Below are 15893 nucleotides of genomic sequence, written 5' to 3'. Positions count from 1 at the left end.
AAGATCATTGCTGGGCGGTGGTGGCACACACCTGTAATCCCAGCACTTGGGAGGCAGAGGCAGGCGGATTTCTGAGTTCAGGGCTAGCCTGGTCTACAGAGTGAGTTCCAGGACAGCCAGGGCTACACAGAGAAACCCTGTCTCAAACAAACAAACAAACAAACCAAAAAAGAAAAAATCATCTTTCACACTGAGTTGATGGCTTCTATGAGGATTTTATTTATTCATTCGTTCACTGATGCATGGGGGTAAATGCACGCCAGAAAAGCAACGTTTCTAGGTATTTGTGGTGGTTTTTAATGTCACAGAATTTTACTTAAAATACATAAAAGTCTTTTTAAAAAAATCTTAAAAGCTGAACTTAATCCACAGAAAAGTATTTTAAATATACAGAACACACACACACAGAGAGAGAGAGAGAGAGAGAGAGAGAGAGAGAGAGAGAGAGAGAGAGAGAGAGAGAAATGGGGTGGGGGGAGGGAGGGAGAGGAGGAGAGGAGAGAAGAGAGTTTCCAGCATGTGTAAAATGTACCTTGAAGGATGGGATAAAATCCAGAATAAATTCTTTTCTCATCAGCCTGTAGCAAACCGAGGACTGGCAGCTCAGGTGCTTGCAGGCCTACACCTTTCCTGACTGTCACTCCGTCTAAACCCTTCACTGGAATTCTATAGAAAACAGGAAAGTATCTGTGGACAGAGTAGAAGTTCCTTACTGGGAAGAAGGGCCAAAGGCTAAAGGCCTCAGAGAACACCAGAGAGCCAGCCACACATAACCACAGGAGGCCATGAAGCCTCAAGTTAAGCCAAGGCTGTCTGTCTTAGGGAAGAAACACAAGGTTTGACACAGCAGACACTGCCTGACACAATTCCAGCCACAAACTAGCTTCAGGACAGTCATTATCCCAAGTCTTGTTGGTATCTCAAGGCTGGTTAAGTGTGTAGTCCTAAAGACTGACATTTGGAAGGTGCTCTACTAATCCAGTACAGAGGATACAATACTCCAACTTCCTGTCACTAGGACATGTTATAAGAATGAAAGTAGACTGAACCACTTTGGTTTTGCTCTTGTTGATTCATTATTACTTTTATTCTCACAAACGAAAAAACTTTTTTGGCAAAAAAGCTATAAAACTATCACAGAATAAGATTTTGTTGTAAAAAAAATTAAAAGGTCACCAAACATGGTACTCCTCTCTGTCCCCTCCCTAAGGTGACTGACAGTTTAGAATGCATGCTTCTAGCACGCCACTGTTGGATTAAGTTGGGTTTTTTAAAGATTTATTTTTATTTTCTGTGCATGGGTGTTTGTCTCGTGTACAGCTTAAACCATCCACAGGGCGGGTGCTCACAGATGTGAGAAGAGGGACTCAGATCCCCTGGAACTGGACTGATGGAGCTGTGAGCTGCTATGTGGGTTCTGGGAAGCAAATCCAAGTCCTGTTGAAGAACAGCCTGAGCTCTTAAGTGCTGAGCCAGATCTTCAGCTCGGATTAGACTGATTTTTAAGAGTACACATGCAGACACACGACACTGAACATTTGTCTGTTTCTTACAAAGCCAAATAGTCTGAGCATATGACACAGCAATCTCAGCTCCTAAGCATGTACCCAACCGAACTGAAAACTTGCTTCTGCATACAAATGTTTATAGCAGTCAATCCATGATAAAATAAGACAGGTGACATTCATGATGTCACTCAATAGATAAATGGGTAATTGAGCATCTACTGGTAATAAAGACGGGAGCCCATAAGCCATGAGCAAAGATGGAGGAGCCTTAAACCGTGTAAACTGAAGAAGCTATCACTATAAATACACTAAGGCATATATAACCCCACCTATGTGATAAGAGGCAGCAAAGCTTCGAATGGGAAAACCAACTACGACCATAACCACAACCTCCATACCAAACCCAACCAGCCACAACAAAGGGCAAAGCAGAGATGTTATCAGTGGTTCCTAGAGAGGTAAAGAGGTGGCGTGCAGGGGGTTCTCGGGCAGCCGGGGTTTTCTACGTGAGGCTGCAACATTGGAAGCACGTCATCATGTGCTTGCCAAGAAGCATGCGAGGCGCTAGAGTAAACCTGTACTTAAAGAAGGGATATACAAACATACCACAAAAATGCAAGACGGTGAAGCAAGATGAACGTGTATACACGCTAGGGATAGATAAATACATTCTGTGATCTGGCTGATCAATTTTGTAACTATAAAAGTGCACAAAGATGAAGTCATCTGATAAGACACTTTCAAGAATTATTTTTTACAGAATATATCTGTTCGGATACATCAATTTCTAGTGTATAAACTGACGCCATGGCTGCTCCTTGGTATGACTAATGGGAGGTTTTTATTATAGATGAGAAAGAAACAGGCAGACAGAACAGACACACACACACAGAGAGAGAGAGAGAGAGAGAGAGAGACAGAGACAGAGAGAGAGAGAGGGAGGGAGGGAGGGAAGGAAAGAGAGAGAGAGAGAGAGAACAGTCAACAAAGAAATAGACTGGACATGGTGGCCAGGGCTGTCTGCAAGAGGGGGCAGATTAGCGGTGATGAAGACCACAATGAGAGAAGAGAGCCCAGGAGCAGAGCATGGGAGGGAAGTGGTGAGACGAGAAGGGTAGCTGTGGAGAGGAAAGGAGAAGGTAGTAGTGGAGAGGAAAGGAGAAGGTAGCTGTGGAGAGGAAAGGAGAAGGGTAGCTGTGGAGAGGAAAGGAGAAGGTAGCTGTGGAGAGGAAAGGAGAAGGGTAGCTGTGGAGAGGAAAGCATAGCTGGAGGAGTTTAGGGCAGGGGAGAAGGGCTGGGTGCCAGCAAAGACTGAAGCTGAAGGAGCCAGGACGCCAGCCCAGCGTGGGCCTGTGTGGGCTTTGACAGGCGGAAGGATGGGCACCACAGGTAGCCATAAGTCCCTTCCCCCTGAGAAAAGGGAAATCACTCCTTTGGGTAGAGAACTAGTTTTGCAGGTTCCTGAGGAATGCTGGCTTCTATCTAACCGACAGAAATGCTCCTATACCCAGTTTGTGCTCATTTCTGGATATTTGGATCACCTTTGGGGCTTGAGGGTTGGAGTTTCACTTGGACCTGACAGGAACCAGTATAAACATACCGTTTCAACTTAATAACTAAAATGAAAAAAGTTATGCCCAAGGACTTCCCACCCCCACCCCCGAGTGGCTCAGAATGAAACAGAGCTTTGGAAAAATTGAAAACAACCTCAGAAACTCAGAAAGATGGTATTTCAAAATTGAGTTGCACTGTGTAGAAGCCCAAGTGTATGTAGTTATAAAAGTAAAGCAAAGAGCCCCAACTCCAGCTCTCCCCGACAGAGATACTCGAATGTCTGCTTGAGCTGGGAGACAGAGTTCTGACATCTCCGAAGGAAAGAACTGATGGGCAAATGTTTATACTCTGTAATTTTCCAGCTGAATCTTTAAAACAGAAAGCAGTACCAGGCTCTTTTATAATGAAAGGCAAAGAGGCTTTCAGGGTAGGAAATGCACATGCTCACACACACACAGAGACTTTTCAGATTCAATTCAAATCAAGTGATCTTCCAGAAACTTGACTATGTCATTTCACAATACAATCCAAAGCAGTTCTGATTTTGGAATTCTGCATTTTAAAGTCCAACACTCCCTTCCAACAGTTATCTCCAGTGTACTGTGTTTTAAACTAACATACAGAATTTGAAGATTTTTGTACTGCTTGCAAAATGAAATAAATTCCCACAGTACTCTACATAGAAACCTTAACATATTAATTCCTATTTCAGTAGGTTATTTGGTATAATAAGCAGACGCATGGTAAGCACCCAGGAATCCAATGCAATGTAATTAGTATGGTTTCACATCTTAGTTAGTCCTTACCAGATGGCCACTCCAACTATCACAAGGAAAAAGATACCTTCCTAATAAACGGGCTTTGCTCTTAACATGAGGTCCCTCGTCTCTCTTGACTTTGACTTTCTTTTTGCCTATTTCTAGGGTTACAAAAATTCATGACACCAACTGAAGGCTTTGACTTCACTTTCTCTATTTTTTTTAGATTAAGTATTTTCATATTTATACATTTATGAATTTTCAACATATTCTAGAAATTTATAGTTCTAAATTATGAAAAATTAAATTATTAAACATAAACACACACACATATATAGGAAGCAAAACATCTTTTACTAAATAACTTTCTAAAACAATGTTAATCTTCACAATTATACATTTAAAATAATATATTCAGTAACTTAAAAGAGAAGGCTAATATGTAAGAAAATATATTTTGAATAAGTAATGTTCCTTCATTGAAGGATAAACTGACTTTAAGAGAATAATTGGAAAAATATTTATCACTGTAGGATATAGATTTATGTATTTCAACGTGTGTTTCAAACTATGGCTTCAGGTGTTGGTCTCTTTTATTATATTTACAACAATGATAAAAGTCATCTGAAATATGTAATACATGTGTTTCTAATATGACTAAAAACGGGAGTCTCAATATTCAGTCAGGTTCTCTGTGTCCAGAAAGTGTTTGGTAGAGTCATCTGGTTTACAGACCTCAGATAGAAGAACTGGAATTATACTACAAAAATTAGCAGCAGAGCATCTATGAGGTTTAAAGAAAGGAATAGTAGCTGGTTTATACACAAAAGAAGTAACTAATTGTGTGCCTGAGGCTTTTAAGTTCTATGTCCAATTCTTTAAGGGCATTATTTTTTAACAAGCTCATTCACCCCACAATACCACAGAATACTTCCTGTGTGCCAGGCATCGGTACTGGTACTGGTGATGTAATACAGCCTGTGCTGTCTTCAGGGAGCTCTTACTGGTGGGGGGGGACTACACTAGCAGAGGGCGGGTACACCAGAGCATACGAACTCCCTCCCTCCTGACCATTACAAAGCTTGGGAGTATTCTCAGCCCAGGCTCAGTGGACCGGAGAAAAGGTTTCCAAGAGGAAATAAATCCAAAATGAGACAAGAGAAGAGATTCTCTGGGTGATGGGAAAAGGTGCCATTACCGGGTTATGGATGGCGGAGTTCTGTGCAACACTCCAGGACAGGAGACAAGAAGGACAGTTCCAAGAGTCAGTGTCTCTCACTAACTCATCACCAGGTAATGGTGAGAGCTAAGGACAGTCTGAAGCTCAGGGCAGACCGTAGCACTCGCTGTTCTCCTCTAGACACTACCCACTAACTTCTAGGCTTTCCCTGCTACAGCTTAATAAATAACCTGGGCAATTTCCTTGTTACCCACACCAGCCACCACTCCTGCTGAGGTTAGCTCCTCCCACTGACCTCTCAGTCGTAGGTCTAACAGAATTTCTGATCCTCCTTGCCCCACACCCTGTTGGTATTGTGGCGTGTGCTCCTAAGCTCAGTATATTCAGGGCTTTGTGTTCACGAGGCTATTTATTTATTTAGAGATCTCACTCCATGGCTCAAGTGGGCTTGAAACTCAGTGTAGCCTCAGCTGGGCTTGAACTGAGTCTGAGGAGAGCCGTGTCCTGGACTGGCACATCCAGTCTCTCACACACACTTGCTTTCCCTCCCTTCCTCCCTGATCTGACAATTCCAGAGATTCTTTCACTGCACCAACCAAGTCCTTAGTTTTTGATGTGTGCCAACTTCTACACAGTTGAACAAATCTAGACAGGAGGATCCTCTCAGGAGAGAAGTCTGCGCTTGCAGGGCTTCTGCCATTGTTGGGCAGACAAACTCAGATTCTCTAGCCAAAATCTGAGCACATGCCTTTTTTTTTTCCCAAAAATTTTTTAATTGAAAACATATTTTTTCATATAATATACTGATTATGGTTGCCCCTCTCCACCTTCCCAAACTGACATCCTTTCTTGCCTCCTCTCTTTAGAAAGCAAGTGTGTAAAAGAAAGAATGAAAAATAAGATTAAAAATGACAAATCCTAATAGGAAAAACCAAAGGAACAGAACAACAAAGAATCAAAGGAAAGCCCAAGAAAACACACAGGTGCACACACATTGGCACACATGGAAATCTCCTAAAAACACAAAATCAGGAACCTTAATGCCTAAGAAAACATCTGTAAGTATGGGGTGGGGGCAGACACTGCATTATGAGACAAAATAGCCTCCACGAATCCCGCCGAGTCTGCTGTGTCACTGCTGGTGCTTTCCCTGAGAGACTGTGAGACTCTGCTGGAAAGAGGACAAGTGACAGAGCATCAGGATGCTCTATCTTCCACACACACAACTGGAGACAGTTCTTACAGATGGGAGCATGTCCGCCTGTTTCAGCGCAGATCTGGAGGACATGGTTTTTAATCTCCAGTCAACCAAAGCCTTCTACCCAGTCTGCTAGGACACCTTTGTGTCTCTAAAGACTTCTCCTAACTCCTTTCTAATACAGACCAAGTTTGCTAAAGGCAAGTTGCTTCAGAGGATCATCTAATAACGTCAACATAACTTAGTGTGAACAGGAGCACACGCATGGTACAGTGACAGTCTATAAAGTGATCTTCTCCTTTAAACATGTGGTGCTGGGGACTGAACTCAGTCAGGCTGGCAGAAGTATTCCGATCCAATGAGGATCATGCTAGCCAAAAGGGCTTAACTTTTAAAATAGGAATGATATGGACTTTTAAGTCAATGATGATGGGTCCAACTTTTTTAGAGACTACTTGGTCAAAATTCACTAAAAATTTAAAAATGACTTAATGTCTGATTCTAAAATGTACTTAAATAATTGAGGAGCCATAAAGAGGATTTGAGGATAATGACCACATCTTTGTTTATAACAAGGAACTATATAATGGACTATAAACTAGGAGGAAGGCCAGAGAGATGGCCCAGGGTTTAAGTTCATTTTCTAATCTAGCAGAGAACCCAGGTTTGGTTCCCAGCTCACATTTGTCTATAACTCCAGGTCTAGGGGATCTGACTCCCTCTTCTGGCTTCTTCTGGTGCCAGGCATGTACACATAAATACAGAAAATAAAAACACATTTCTATGGGTGGGGGAACCCTAGCTTTGCATGGTGGTTTTGCCTTTAATCTCAGTACTTGAGAGACGTAGAAGAATTGGGAGTTTAGGACTAACCTGGGCTACATCAGGATGCTCTGTCTTACACACACACACACACACACACACACACACACACGCGTGCGCGCGCACGCACGCACACACGCACACACACACAGAGAGAGAGAGAGAGAGAGAGAGAGAAGAAAAATGTACAACCAAATAAAGAAACGTAAGAAAATAAATATGTGTTTTTACTGGAACTAAAAGTTGGGCACACTGTTCAAGACACATCCCAAATATGTCTCTATAACCTGTATTTTAATGATTATAATGTCTAGACTGCCATTTATGTATCTTTGTTCTTGTTTGCTTTTTGTGTCTGTGATTAAATATTCTAGCCAAACAATTTGGGGAGAAAGAATCACTTGGTTTACAATCAGGTTACAATCCATCCACCATTGGAAGAGGTCTAAGCAGGAGCTGGGGTGGGGGTGGGGACTGAAGGAGAAACTATGGAGAAGCAGTGATTACTGCCTGTTCCCTGGCCTCCACACAGCTACATTTTTTATACATCCCAGGATCTAACTGGGGTGAGACTGCTCACAGTGGGCTGAACCATCCTACAACAATTAACAATTAAGAAAATGTCCCACAGACAGGTCCATTGCCAATCTGATGTAAGCAATCCCCCAATTGAGACTCACTCAGATAACTCTAGGCCAGTGGTTCTATACCTTCCTAAAGCTGTAACCCTTTATAGTTCACGTTGTGATGACCCTCAACCATAAAATTATTTCATTGCCACTTCATAACTGTAACTACTGTTTTTTGACAGTTAGAAATCATAATATAAATATCTGATATGCAGCATATCTGATATGTAACTCCCAGGCTGTGTCAAACTGACGATTAATGAAGACCAGTGTCCTTAACAGGAAAGGTTTTAATATGTAACGTTGTCTTCCTACTGGTACACAATTTTTTCATTTTCATTTCTTCTTGTATCATAGTTTTCTAAAATGAACCTACAGTACTTAAATGTTTTTAAAAAGATGGTTAAGACAAAGCAGTTTACCCACAGGGCAGAAGAGGGAGGGAGGGACGAGGCTGAGCGCCCACCATGAACTAGCACCACTGCAGAGATAACCCAGAGTGGCCCAGAGCTCTGCCTCAAGCCAGACAGTTATAGTTATTAGTCAGTCATTACAAGCTGCTAGTTTGACAATGCATTAATGCATGCAGGGCACGCAACACACAGTTTCTGATTTGATCCTACAAATCAGAAAGTGGAGGCAGAGGGACTGAGAGTTTGAGGCCAACCAAACTATAGAGTAAGACGCGTCTCGAATGTTAAAAATCACCCATATAGCCTGGCGGTGGTGGCGCACGCCTATAATCCCAGCACTCTGAGAGGCAGAGGCAGGCAGATTTCTGAGTTCAAGGCCAGCCTGGTCTACAGAGTGAGTTCCAGGACAGCCAGGGCTATACAGAGAAACCCTGTCTCCAAAAACCCAAAAAAACAAAACAAAACAAAAACAAAACAAACAAACAAACAAACAAATCACCCATATACGGGTGAGGAGAAGCCCCTGGCTCACAAGCTCACACTAAGTCTGTTCATGCAGTCGGTCCTGTTTTCATTAGAGAATAGCAAGTACTCTTTGATGCAGAGTAAGGGTTGGTTTGTCTAAAATGCTTCGTGCTTTGTTTAACTTATAATCCCACTAACAACCTCGTCTAGGGGACCCACTAACTTCAGTAACAGTAACCATAAATCCAAAGTTCCAAAGCAATGAGGGCAAAGGGTGGCAGGGCAGGAAGGGGTGTCCCAGCTGGGCGGAGAGCAGCAGCCTCTCTTTTGATTAAAGAACTGAGCCTGAGCTGAGACTGGGAACCGTGAGAGCGAGCGAGGTGAGCACAGAGCAAGCAGGAGGAAGCGCCTCTGCAGACTGGTGCTTCTGTGCACAATTACACATGAGTCCACAACCCCTGCAGCCCTCGGCAGGGGAGCAAGCCTTTCAAGCCTCACCAGCCTCACCACAGTGTGCAGAGAGCTTATCATGCACCAGGCAGCGTGTACTTAAAGGTTAACTAATGAATTGAAAGATACAGTTGATAGAAGGCTGGGATAAAGAAAACATGCAGAACTTGGGAGACTAGGAGATCTAAAAGGAGATTCAAGTCCTAATAGTGTGCAATCTACAAACAAGGCAGAAACAAGTTTCTTTTTGAGTAAAATAGGGTTGAAAATACATCTATGTGTTCCACCTCCTTTATAGGATTACTGCAAGAATGTACAGTAGGGTTATGCAAGCATTAGTCACTCTTAGTCATTTTAATCCGATTTTATTTTTATAAAATGTTGGAAGGTGGGGACTACTATGAATCATGTGCTCGAAGACCTATGAGGATAGACCTGGCCATCAGACATCAGCTGAGAGGCTCCCGCAAAGATAATGATATTCAAGAGAAAGAGCGAGAGCTACATTAGCTATACATTCTTACCCTTTTCAAAGGCCACAGACTTCTTCAACTTAACTAGTACCTTACACAATCAAGATGCAGAAGCCTACAAGTACTCTAGCACGCGCCACATGGAAACTGGTCCAAAGCGCAGGAGAAAAGTGCTCTCTCTGGTCGAGGGGAAGTTCTCCTATTGCTAAGGAAGCCCTGAAAACACAAGGATCGCTTTTAATAGGCTTCGCCTTTTTCCCCCTGTGTTCTTGGTCCAAAAACCACAATTTAAAGTTTAGAAGTGAAACTTTTTAATTTTTGAAAGTCAAACTGAAAAAAAAAATCCAAACAAACCCAGTTAATCTATATTGTATCCTCTGTATCTTCATTAAAACTGGAAACAAAGTAAAAATGCTTCCTAGGAAAGGGACCAGGGTGGTAGGTCAGTGCAAGGCTGCAATGACTATCGAAGTCAGAGCTCATGCCTCAAGACAGGGCCACACCACCTCCACCTGACTCATCTACGGCAGATGATTTCTTCCATAACTTTCACATTTCTATGCAAGCAGAAAGACCTTTTTGAAATCATTTGCTCCCAAATATGGGTCAGAGATTCACACCCATCACTGGGTCCATGCTTTCTTTTCAGGCAGTCTTAAATACACTTATTTCTGAAGTGAAAGAAAAATAAATACTAAGTGAGATCTTAACCAGATGACTTATAAATAGTAAACAGTTATAACATGCCATCTCAACAAATTTTATTTTGATAGTAATATACTATTTAACATAACCTATTTTAAAAGCTTTCAGCAAGGTATCACTGCTTAACAAAAATGTAATTTATGATGAGCTTTTTGAAGCACATCCGTTCATCTCTTACTGTTAGCCTTATTTACAAGTTACTCACTCTGCAAAGTCCAATGTGACATTAGAGTCTCGCTAATGCCAGTGTCCCAGGACACTGGGAACACACTTTAATCACACCCCTGTCAAAACCATTCTAACTTCAGGTCTGAGGCCATTAGGATTCTTAACAGACTTTATTAAGATTTAATGACTAGAAAATACGCATAGAGCAAGACAAAGAAGGCAGTGACATATCCCTGCTCACAAATTCAGGCTTTAAAGAGTAACACAAGATTTGGGCATGTAACTGGTGAACTATTTAACTACATTAAATACTTATGTTAATTACAATAACCTGAGGTTCTTCCCACAAGTTGTATGATGCCAAGTTTTGTCTTGGTTTCAGTGCCTGCCTCTGAGCTTGCAGGGTCAGGTCCTGGGGACTTGATAAAACAGAGAGGTACCGCCCATCATCCGACTACTCTAATGAGCGCCTGCGTACTCTCTCATTTCCAAGGCTTTGCTCAAATCTAACCTCAATGAAGCTTACCCCAACAACCCCTGTCAACTCCTGGCCTGCCCCGTGCATCCCACAGGCATCCTAGATCCTGAACCTGTTCAGTTAGCTCTTGCTCAGCTGTAATCTCTCCAGCACAGTGCACATGTACTGCCTCTCTCCGTGTCTAGAATACCATGTCCCATGAAGGTAGCAGTCTGTACTCACTGTGAGCACTCGATGCGTCTGTCTCTGTAAGAGGTCCTAAGCAGACAGCCCTTCACCTCGCTCTCCCAGTTCTCCATTACGGCTCCTCCTCAGTCACTGCACCTCACTCTAACCATCCTAACCGGAAAATGGGCTGGCACTCACTGGACGAGCTGGCTCTAGCCTTCCATCATGTGGGTCATGGGGATCGAACTCGGGGTCGTGAGGCTTGGCAGCAAGAGCCTTTATTTGCTGAGCCATCTCAACGGCTCCATGCTTAACAAACCTGTGACTTTCCAGGACATGGCTTTCTTCAAGATCTATTTATTGAGCAGATACTGTGTACTGTCACAATGCTAGACTAGTTGAATATTGGTACATCTAAGGTCACTGTTTTCATGTAGTTTTAATAATAATAATAATACACAAGCTATTAATAAAAATTTAATAAGTAAAATTGCTATTGTTTTATCATTATTGGAAGACCATCATGTTTCCTCATCCCAATCAGAGCATATGACAGAGGGGATGGGAGCGAGCAGGTCTCAAGACTCCAATGCAAAGTGCCTCCTCAGCCCTTTCTTCTATCCGCGCGCGCAAGCATGTTCTCCCTAAGACTCCAATCCCCTCAGCTCTCCTAAAACCTTCCTGGGTAAAAGCTTCCTGCTGACCTCACTCCATGTCACATGTGCTCTCCCATGCACTGATGACTCCCAAACCTGAATCCCCAGTTCAAGGCTCTGAGGCTGGAGTCGAATTTCCTCTTACCTACGTGACATAGTCACTTACGAAATGTCTGAAGGGCAAACAGACTTGAACACAAAATTCACATCCCACAAAATTTGTATTTCCTGTTAACAGCATAAAAAAATGTCACCTAAGACAAAAACAAACACACCCAAGTGCCATCAATTACCTTTTCTTTTCTGTTACAGATCATGGGTACTTTTTAAAAACATCTTATAAATCTGAACTCAAATCCATCTCTCTTTGGTCTCCTACACCAGTATCTAAACTTATATAAACTCTCATCCAGATTATTCAGTAATGGTCTTTATAGTCCAACCATTCTGTATTAGTTACCCTTACACCAATGAAACTTTCCTCCAGAGTACTTCTTCAGACTAAAGAAAAAAACCACAAATTTCTTCACGCCAACATACAGGATCTGCGATCTATTTTTTCCTGACCTCCATTACCTGCTCTTCTTATTGCAAGGGACCTGAGAGGAAGATGCAGACTCTTTGACTCATCAGGGCTTTCTCCAGTGCCAGTCCCTAGGTCCGTAGATGCTTGCACATACTAGCAAACAACAATTCTAGCTACTGCTTCGTCTTTTGTTTATCTTCTCCAGTTGACCCCAAACCCCATCCCCTAATAAAGACAGAGTTAAGTACTTCTTCCATTCTGTGATGGCACTTAGCAAACGATGACTGCATGCCTGTGTCCCTGACGTGTGTTTTCTCAGGCCTGTGTCAGACCCCGGCCCAGTCAGCACTCACTATCACTATTACTAAGCTGTTTCTTTACCATTGATCTTAGCATTTGTTTAAAGCGCTTGAAGCCATTCCAGAATTCTGACTGTTGGCTTGGGGGAGAGGGGAAAGAAAGGAGGCCTTGGATAAAAGAGGGCTTCATGACAGCAGATCGGACTCATCTAGCTTCCAGAAGAACTCACAGAAATGGTAAGGCAAATATGACAAAGCTTTCTATGCAAATTATGTCATTTATAATGACAAAAGAATCTTAAAAATTGGAAATGACTAATGTGAAACTTAGAGATTCATTCAATGGATCCTTTTTAAAACAGCAATTTTAAAGAAACTGTTGTCACTGTAGCATGCGCTACATGCATTGTAGCTGGCATCATAAACAATGCAAGTCAATTCAGAAACAGATTCATTTTAAAACATTTAGGAAAAGGCCTGAAAAAACCTATATTATTAGCAGTTTTTATTTCATATGGAGAATTTACTACCACTAATATCATTAAACAATTATTCCCTAGGCACAGATGCAAGCTGTTGTCCTGGAACTAAACATGCCACTCATGGATAATCAATCAAAGAGTTGAAAAGAGTCTAAAAGAAGTACATGGGTCCCCTACTCTAGATTTCTAGCCTATGAAAGATGAGGAGACCTTAGAGTTTCTCGGACACTAGCCTGGAAGCAACTTTGGTTCAAAACAGCAGAGGCTGCAGCTGCCTGTGAGCCATGCAAAGGCCTGGAAGCCGCCCTGCAGACAGGAGGTCCCAGACCTTCATCCACACCTCCCCTTCCTTTAGCAAGTGTCAAGTCTTCCAAACAGGACCTGCCTCGCTGGGGCAGGGCCCTTGCACGCCCACCACAGTCTCTCTCCTGTGTGCTATCTCCCTGCACCATTCTCCCCACCCCCGCCCTGCTCGCCACCATTCCTTCCATTTTCTCAAATCTTTACATCCCTCTCCTTTGAAGCAGAGAACAGCCATTTAAGATGGAGTCTGCACCTCTTGGGAAAGAGAGGACGTTCCTAGGACACCCAAGTGTTTACAGAGTGTAAACACTACAGAGAATCTCAAGGCCAGGGTCTTTCTAAAGTTACTACGTCATAATACAACTCAGGCATAGAAACAAACTGGGGTGGGAGGGGTGAAGAGAGGACGTCACTTCTCACTAGTTTACTAGTTTGCATCATGGATGGAAAACACTTCTAAAGTGTCCCAGGATTTTCAGTTTCTTAAAAATACAATCTTTCTGCTTTAAAAAAAAAAATCCAAAGTTTCATGTTCTAGGCATATTAAAGAGTAAGTATAAATTCACAAAATTCCACAGTACTTAGATCACTGATAATAAATATGCTATGAAACAGCTTTTCAGAAATGTTTTCCCAGAGAATTCAAGATACTGAAATTTGTAATAAAAACAGGCATGTAGCTATAGTTAAAACAACACAGTGTAGGAATATACAAGGAATTAAATACAACCACTGTTGTGATGTCAAAATTAAGTGCTCAGACAACTAGGTGACAGAATCACTAGGAGCCCTTTTGTCACTTTGTCAACCTCTTAGGAATCATTTACTCCAAGTCCTGCCTAATTCTAGATGTTAAGATACAACAAAATGGGGTGGGATGGTGTAAAATCCCTGTCTCTGTGGAGTATTTATAGTATTGGTCAAAACGGACAAGTAAAAAAGTAAGTAAAGCACTGTACTAGACAGCAGTAAGTATAATGATGGTCAGGTATGTCTAAAGGGAAGGAAGCAGGACACTCACTCTCTGGGAAAAGATACTGAACAGAGGAAGTCGCAAGACCAAAGACTCCAAAGTGGGAAGATGCTTACTGCTATGTAAGGAAAGCCTGCAGGCCAGTGTGGTAGGAACAAAAGGGAGAGGGAGAGTGGTGGGTAAAGTTAGGTCAGGGTGAGGGGCTGGGGCTTACTAGAACTGAGTAATGTTTTCCTAGATAGCAATGGTGGCAACAAGTGGAGAATGGGGGAGGGAGGGGATCCCCAGTAATTAGAACACACCAAACAGAGGAAAGGCACACGAGTGTCTAAAGGCTGTGTGGGACTCCTAGACTGGCCTAGCCCTCCAGCAGCACACAGAATACAGTGAGCCTGACTGTGAAAGGTGGGAGTGGAGGTGGAGTGGGGACGCATGTAGCTTCTGATTGTCTGTTGAGTTGTAGAGGGAGCAGCAGGACCAGGAAGCAGCTGGGTAAGAAGCAGGCGGTAGGCTGTCCTTTTAATGTAAACATTGCTTTCCCAGGGAAGGATACAATCCTCCCAGAGAGCTGCTCTAGATGTTACTCTGTTAAAAAAAAAAAACCGTGGAGGTCTTGGTAAGACTCTTGTGGGGGAAATAGTCCCTTTAAATTTTCTGTAGTAGGGGAAAAAGGGGGGTAGGGAGGAACAAGAACTAGAATTTAGAGTATTTTAGTAGTAATTACTATGAACGGAACTGAGCTAGTCTAACTTACAGTGAATCATAAGACAAAGATCATTTAAAATGGGACCAAGAAAGCAAACAGGAGTTTCTGTTTTTTAAAGAGCAAGCATTTCCTAAAATGGGTAATGAGCTAATAAACAAGTCTGTGCTAACTACCACTAATTTAACATAAGGAAAGGGATTCCATTACAACCGAGTACTTTGCATCAAAGGTACTCAAGGCCGGAGTCAGGACCGTGCCCACTGTTGCCAGTTGGTTTCTACAAAGTGTCTGGGTGGGCCCAAGTGCCCGATCCTAAGGGGTAAAACGCCCACCCAGAGCCCTCACCTCAGAATCAAACACCCCAAGGTACTACTGCTAGCAAAACAGGAAAAAACAAGCAGAGAAAAGAGATGTTTTCCTTGCACAGTATCTGTGCAAGTCAACATACCTCAGTGGAGTCAAGCGATTACTCACGATACAGGGCCATTAGGGCTCTATGCAGATTGCTGTTTGGAACATACTGATATACAGGTCAAAATATCAAGCTGTTGCAAAAGGAAAATAAGTTTTTCCTTAATAGCCATAAGTAACTGCACTAACTCTGCCCCTTTGGAACAAAGAACAAAAGCTAAAAGGGAATACTGGACAGTCTTTTCCTCTGAACCCTTCAAAAACTTAGCTGACTTAAGAAATTGGTTTGTTTTTCTATGGCAAGTTTTCTTTTCTTTTCTTTTTCTTTCTTTCTTTCTTTCTTTTTTTTTTTTTTGGTAACGGCAGATTACAAATTTATTATTATTTGTCTTACTATAAGAGACCAGTAAAAAGGATAGCAGCAATTATCCACTCATGATCATGGAATACTATAAATCCCAAAGAGAGGAATCCCAAAGTAGGAAAACCTCATTAAGTTATGTTATTATCAACCAGATACAAATGCCTAAACTTCTGCCAGGTGAAAAACGTCTTTCTCTAAATTGTT

General features: G+C 42.3%; 1 protein-coding gene across 2 annotated transcripts in view; it reads right to left on the bottom strand.

Moving 5' to 3' along the window:
• The window catches only part of Map4k5 (mitogen-activated protein kinase kinase kinase kinase 5), an 88303-nt gene that overhangs the window by 71590 nt on the left and 820 nt on the right, over positions 1-15893 (bottom strand). The gene's annotated exons all lie outside the window — the stretch shown is intronic.

The sequence above is a fragment of the Apodemus sylvaticus genome, chromosome 6 (genome assembly GCF_947179515.1).
Source record: "Apodemus sylvaticus chromosome 6, mApoSyl1.1, whole genome shotgun sequence".
Lineage (NCBI taxonomy): Eukaryota > Metazoa > Chordata > Mammalia > Rodentia > Muridae > Apodemus > Apodemus sylvaticus.
Note: the sequence above shows the minus strand (reverse complement) of the source record. Positions and strands in the feature narration are given on the sequence as shown.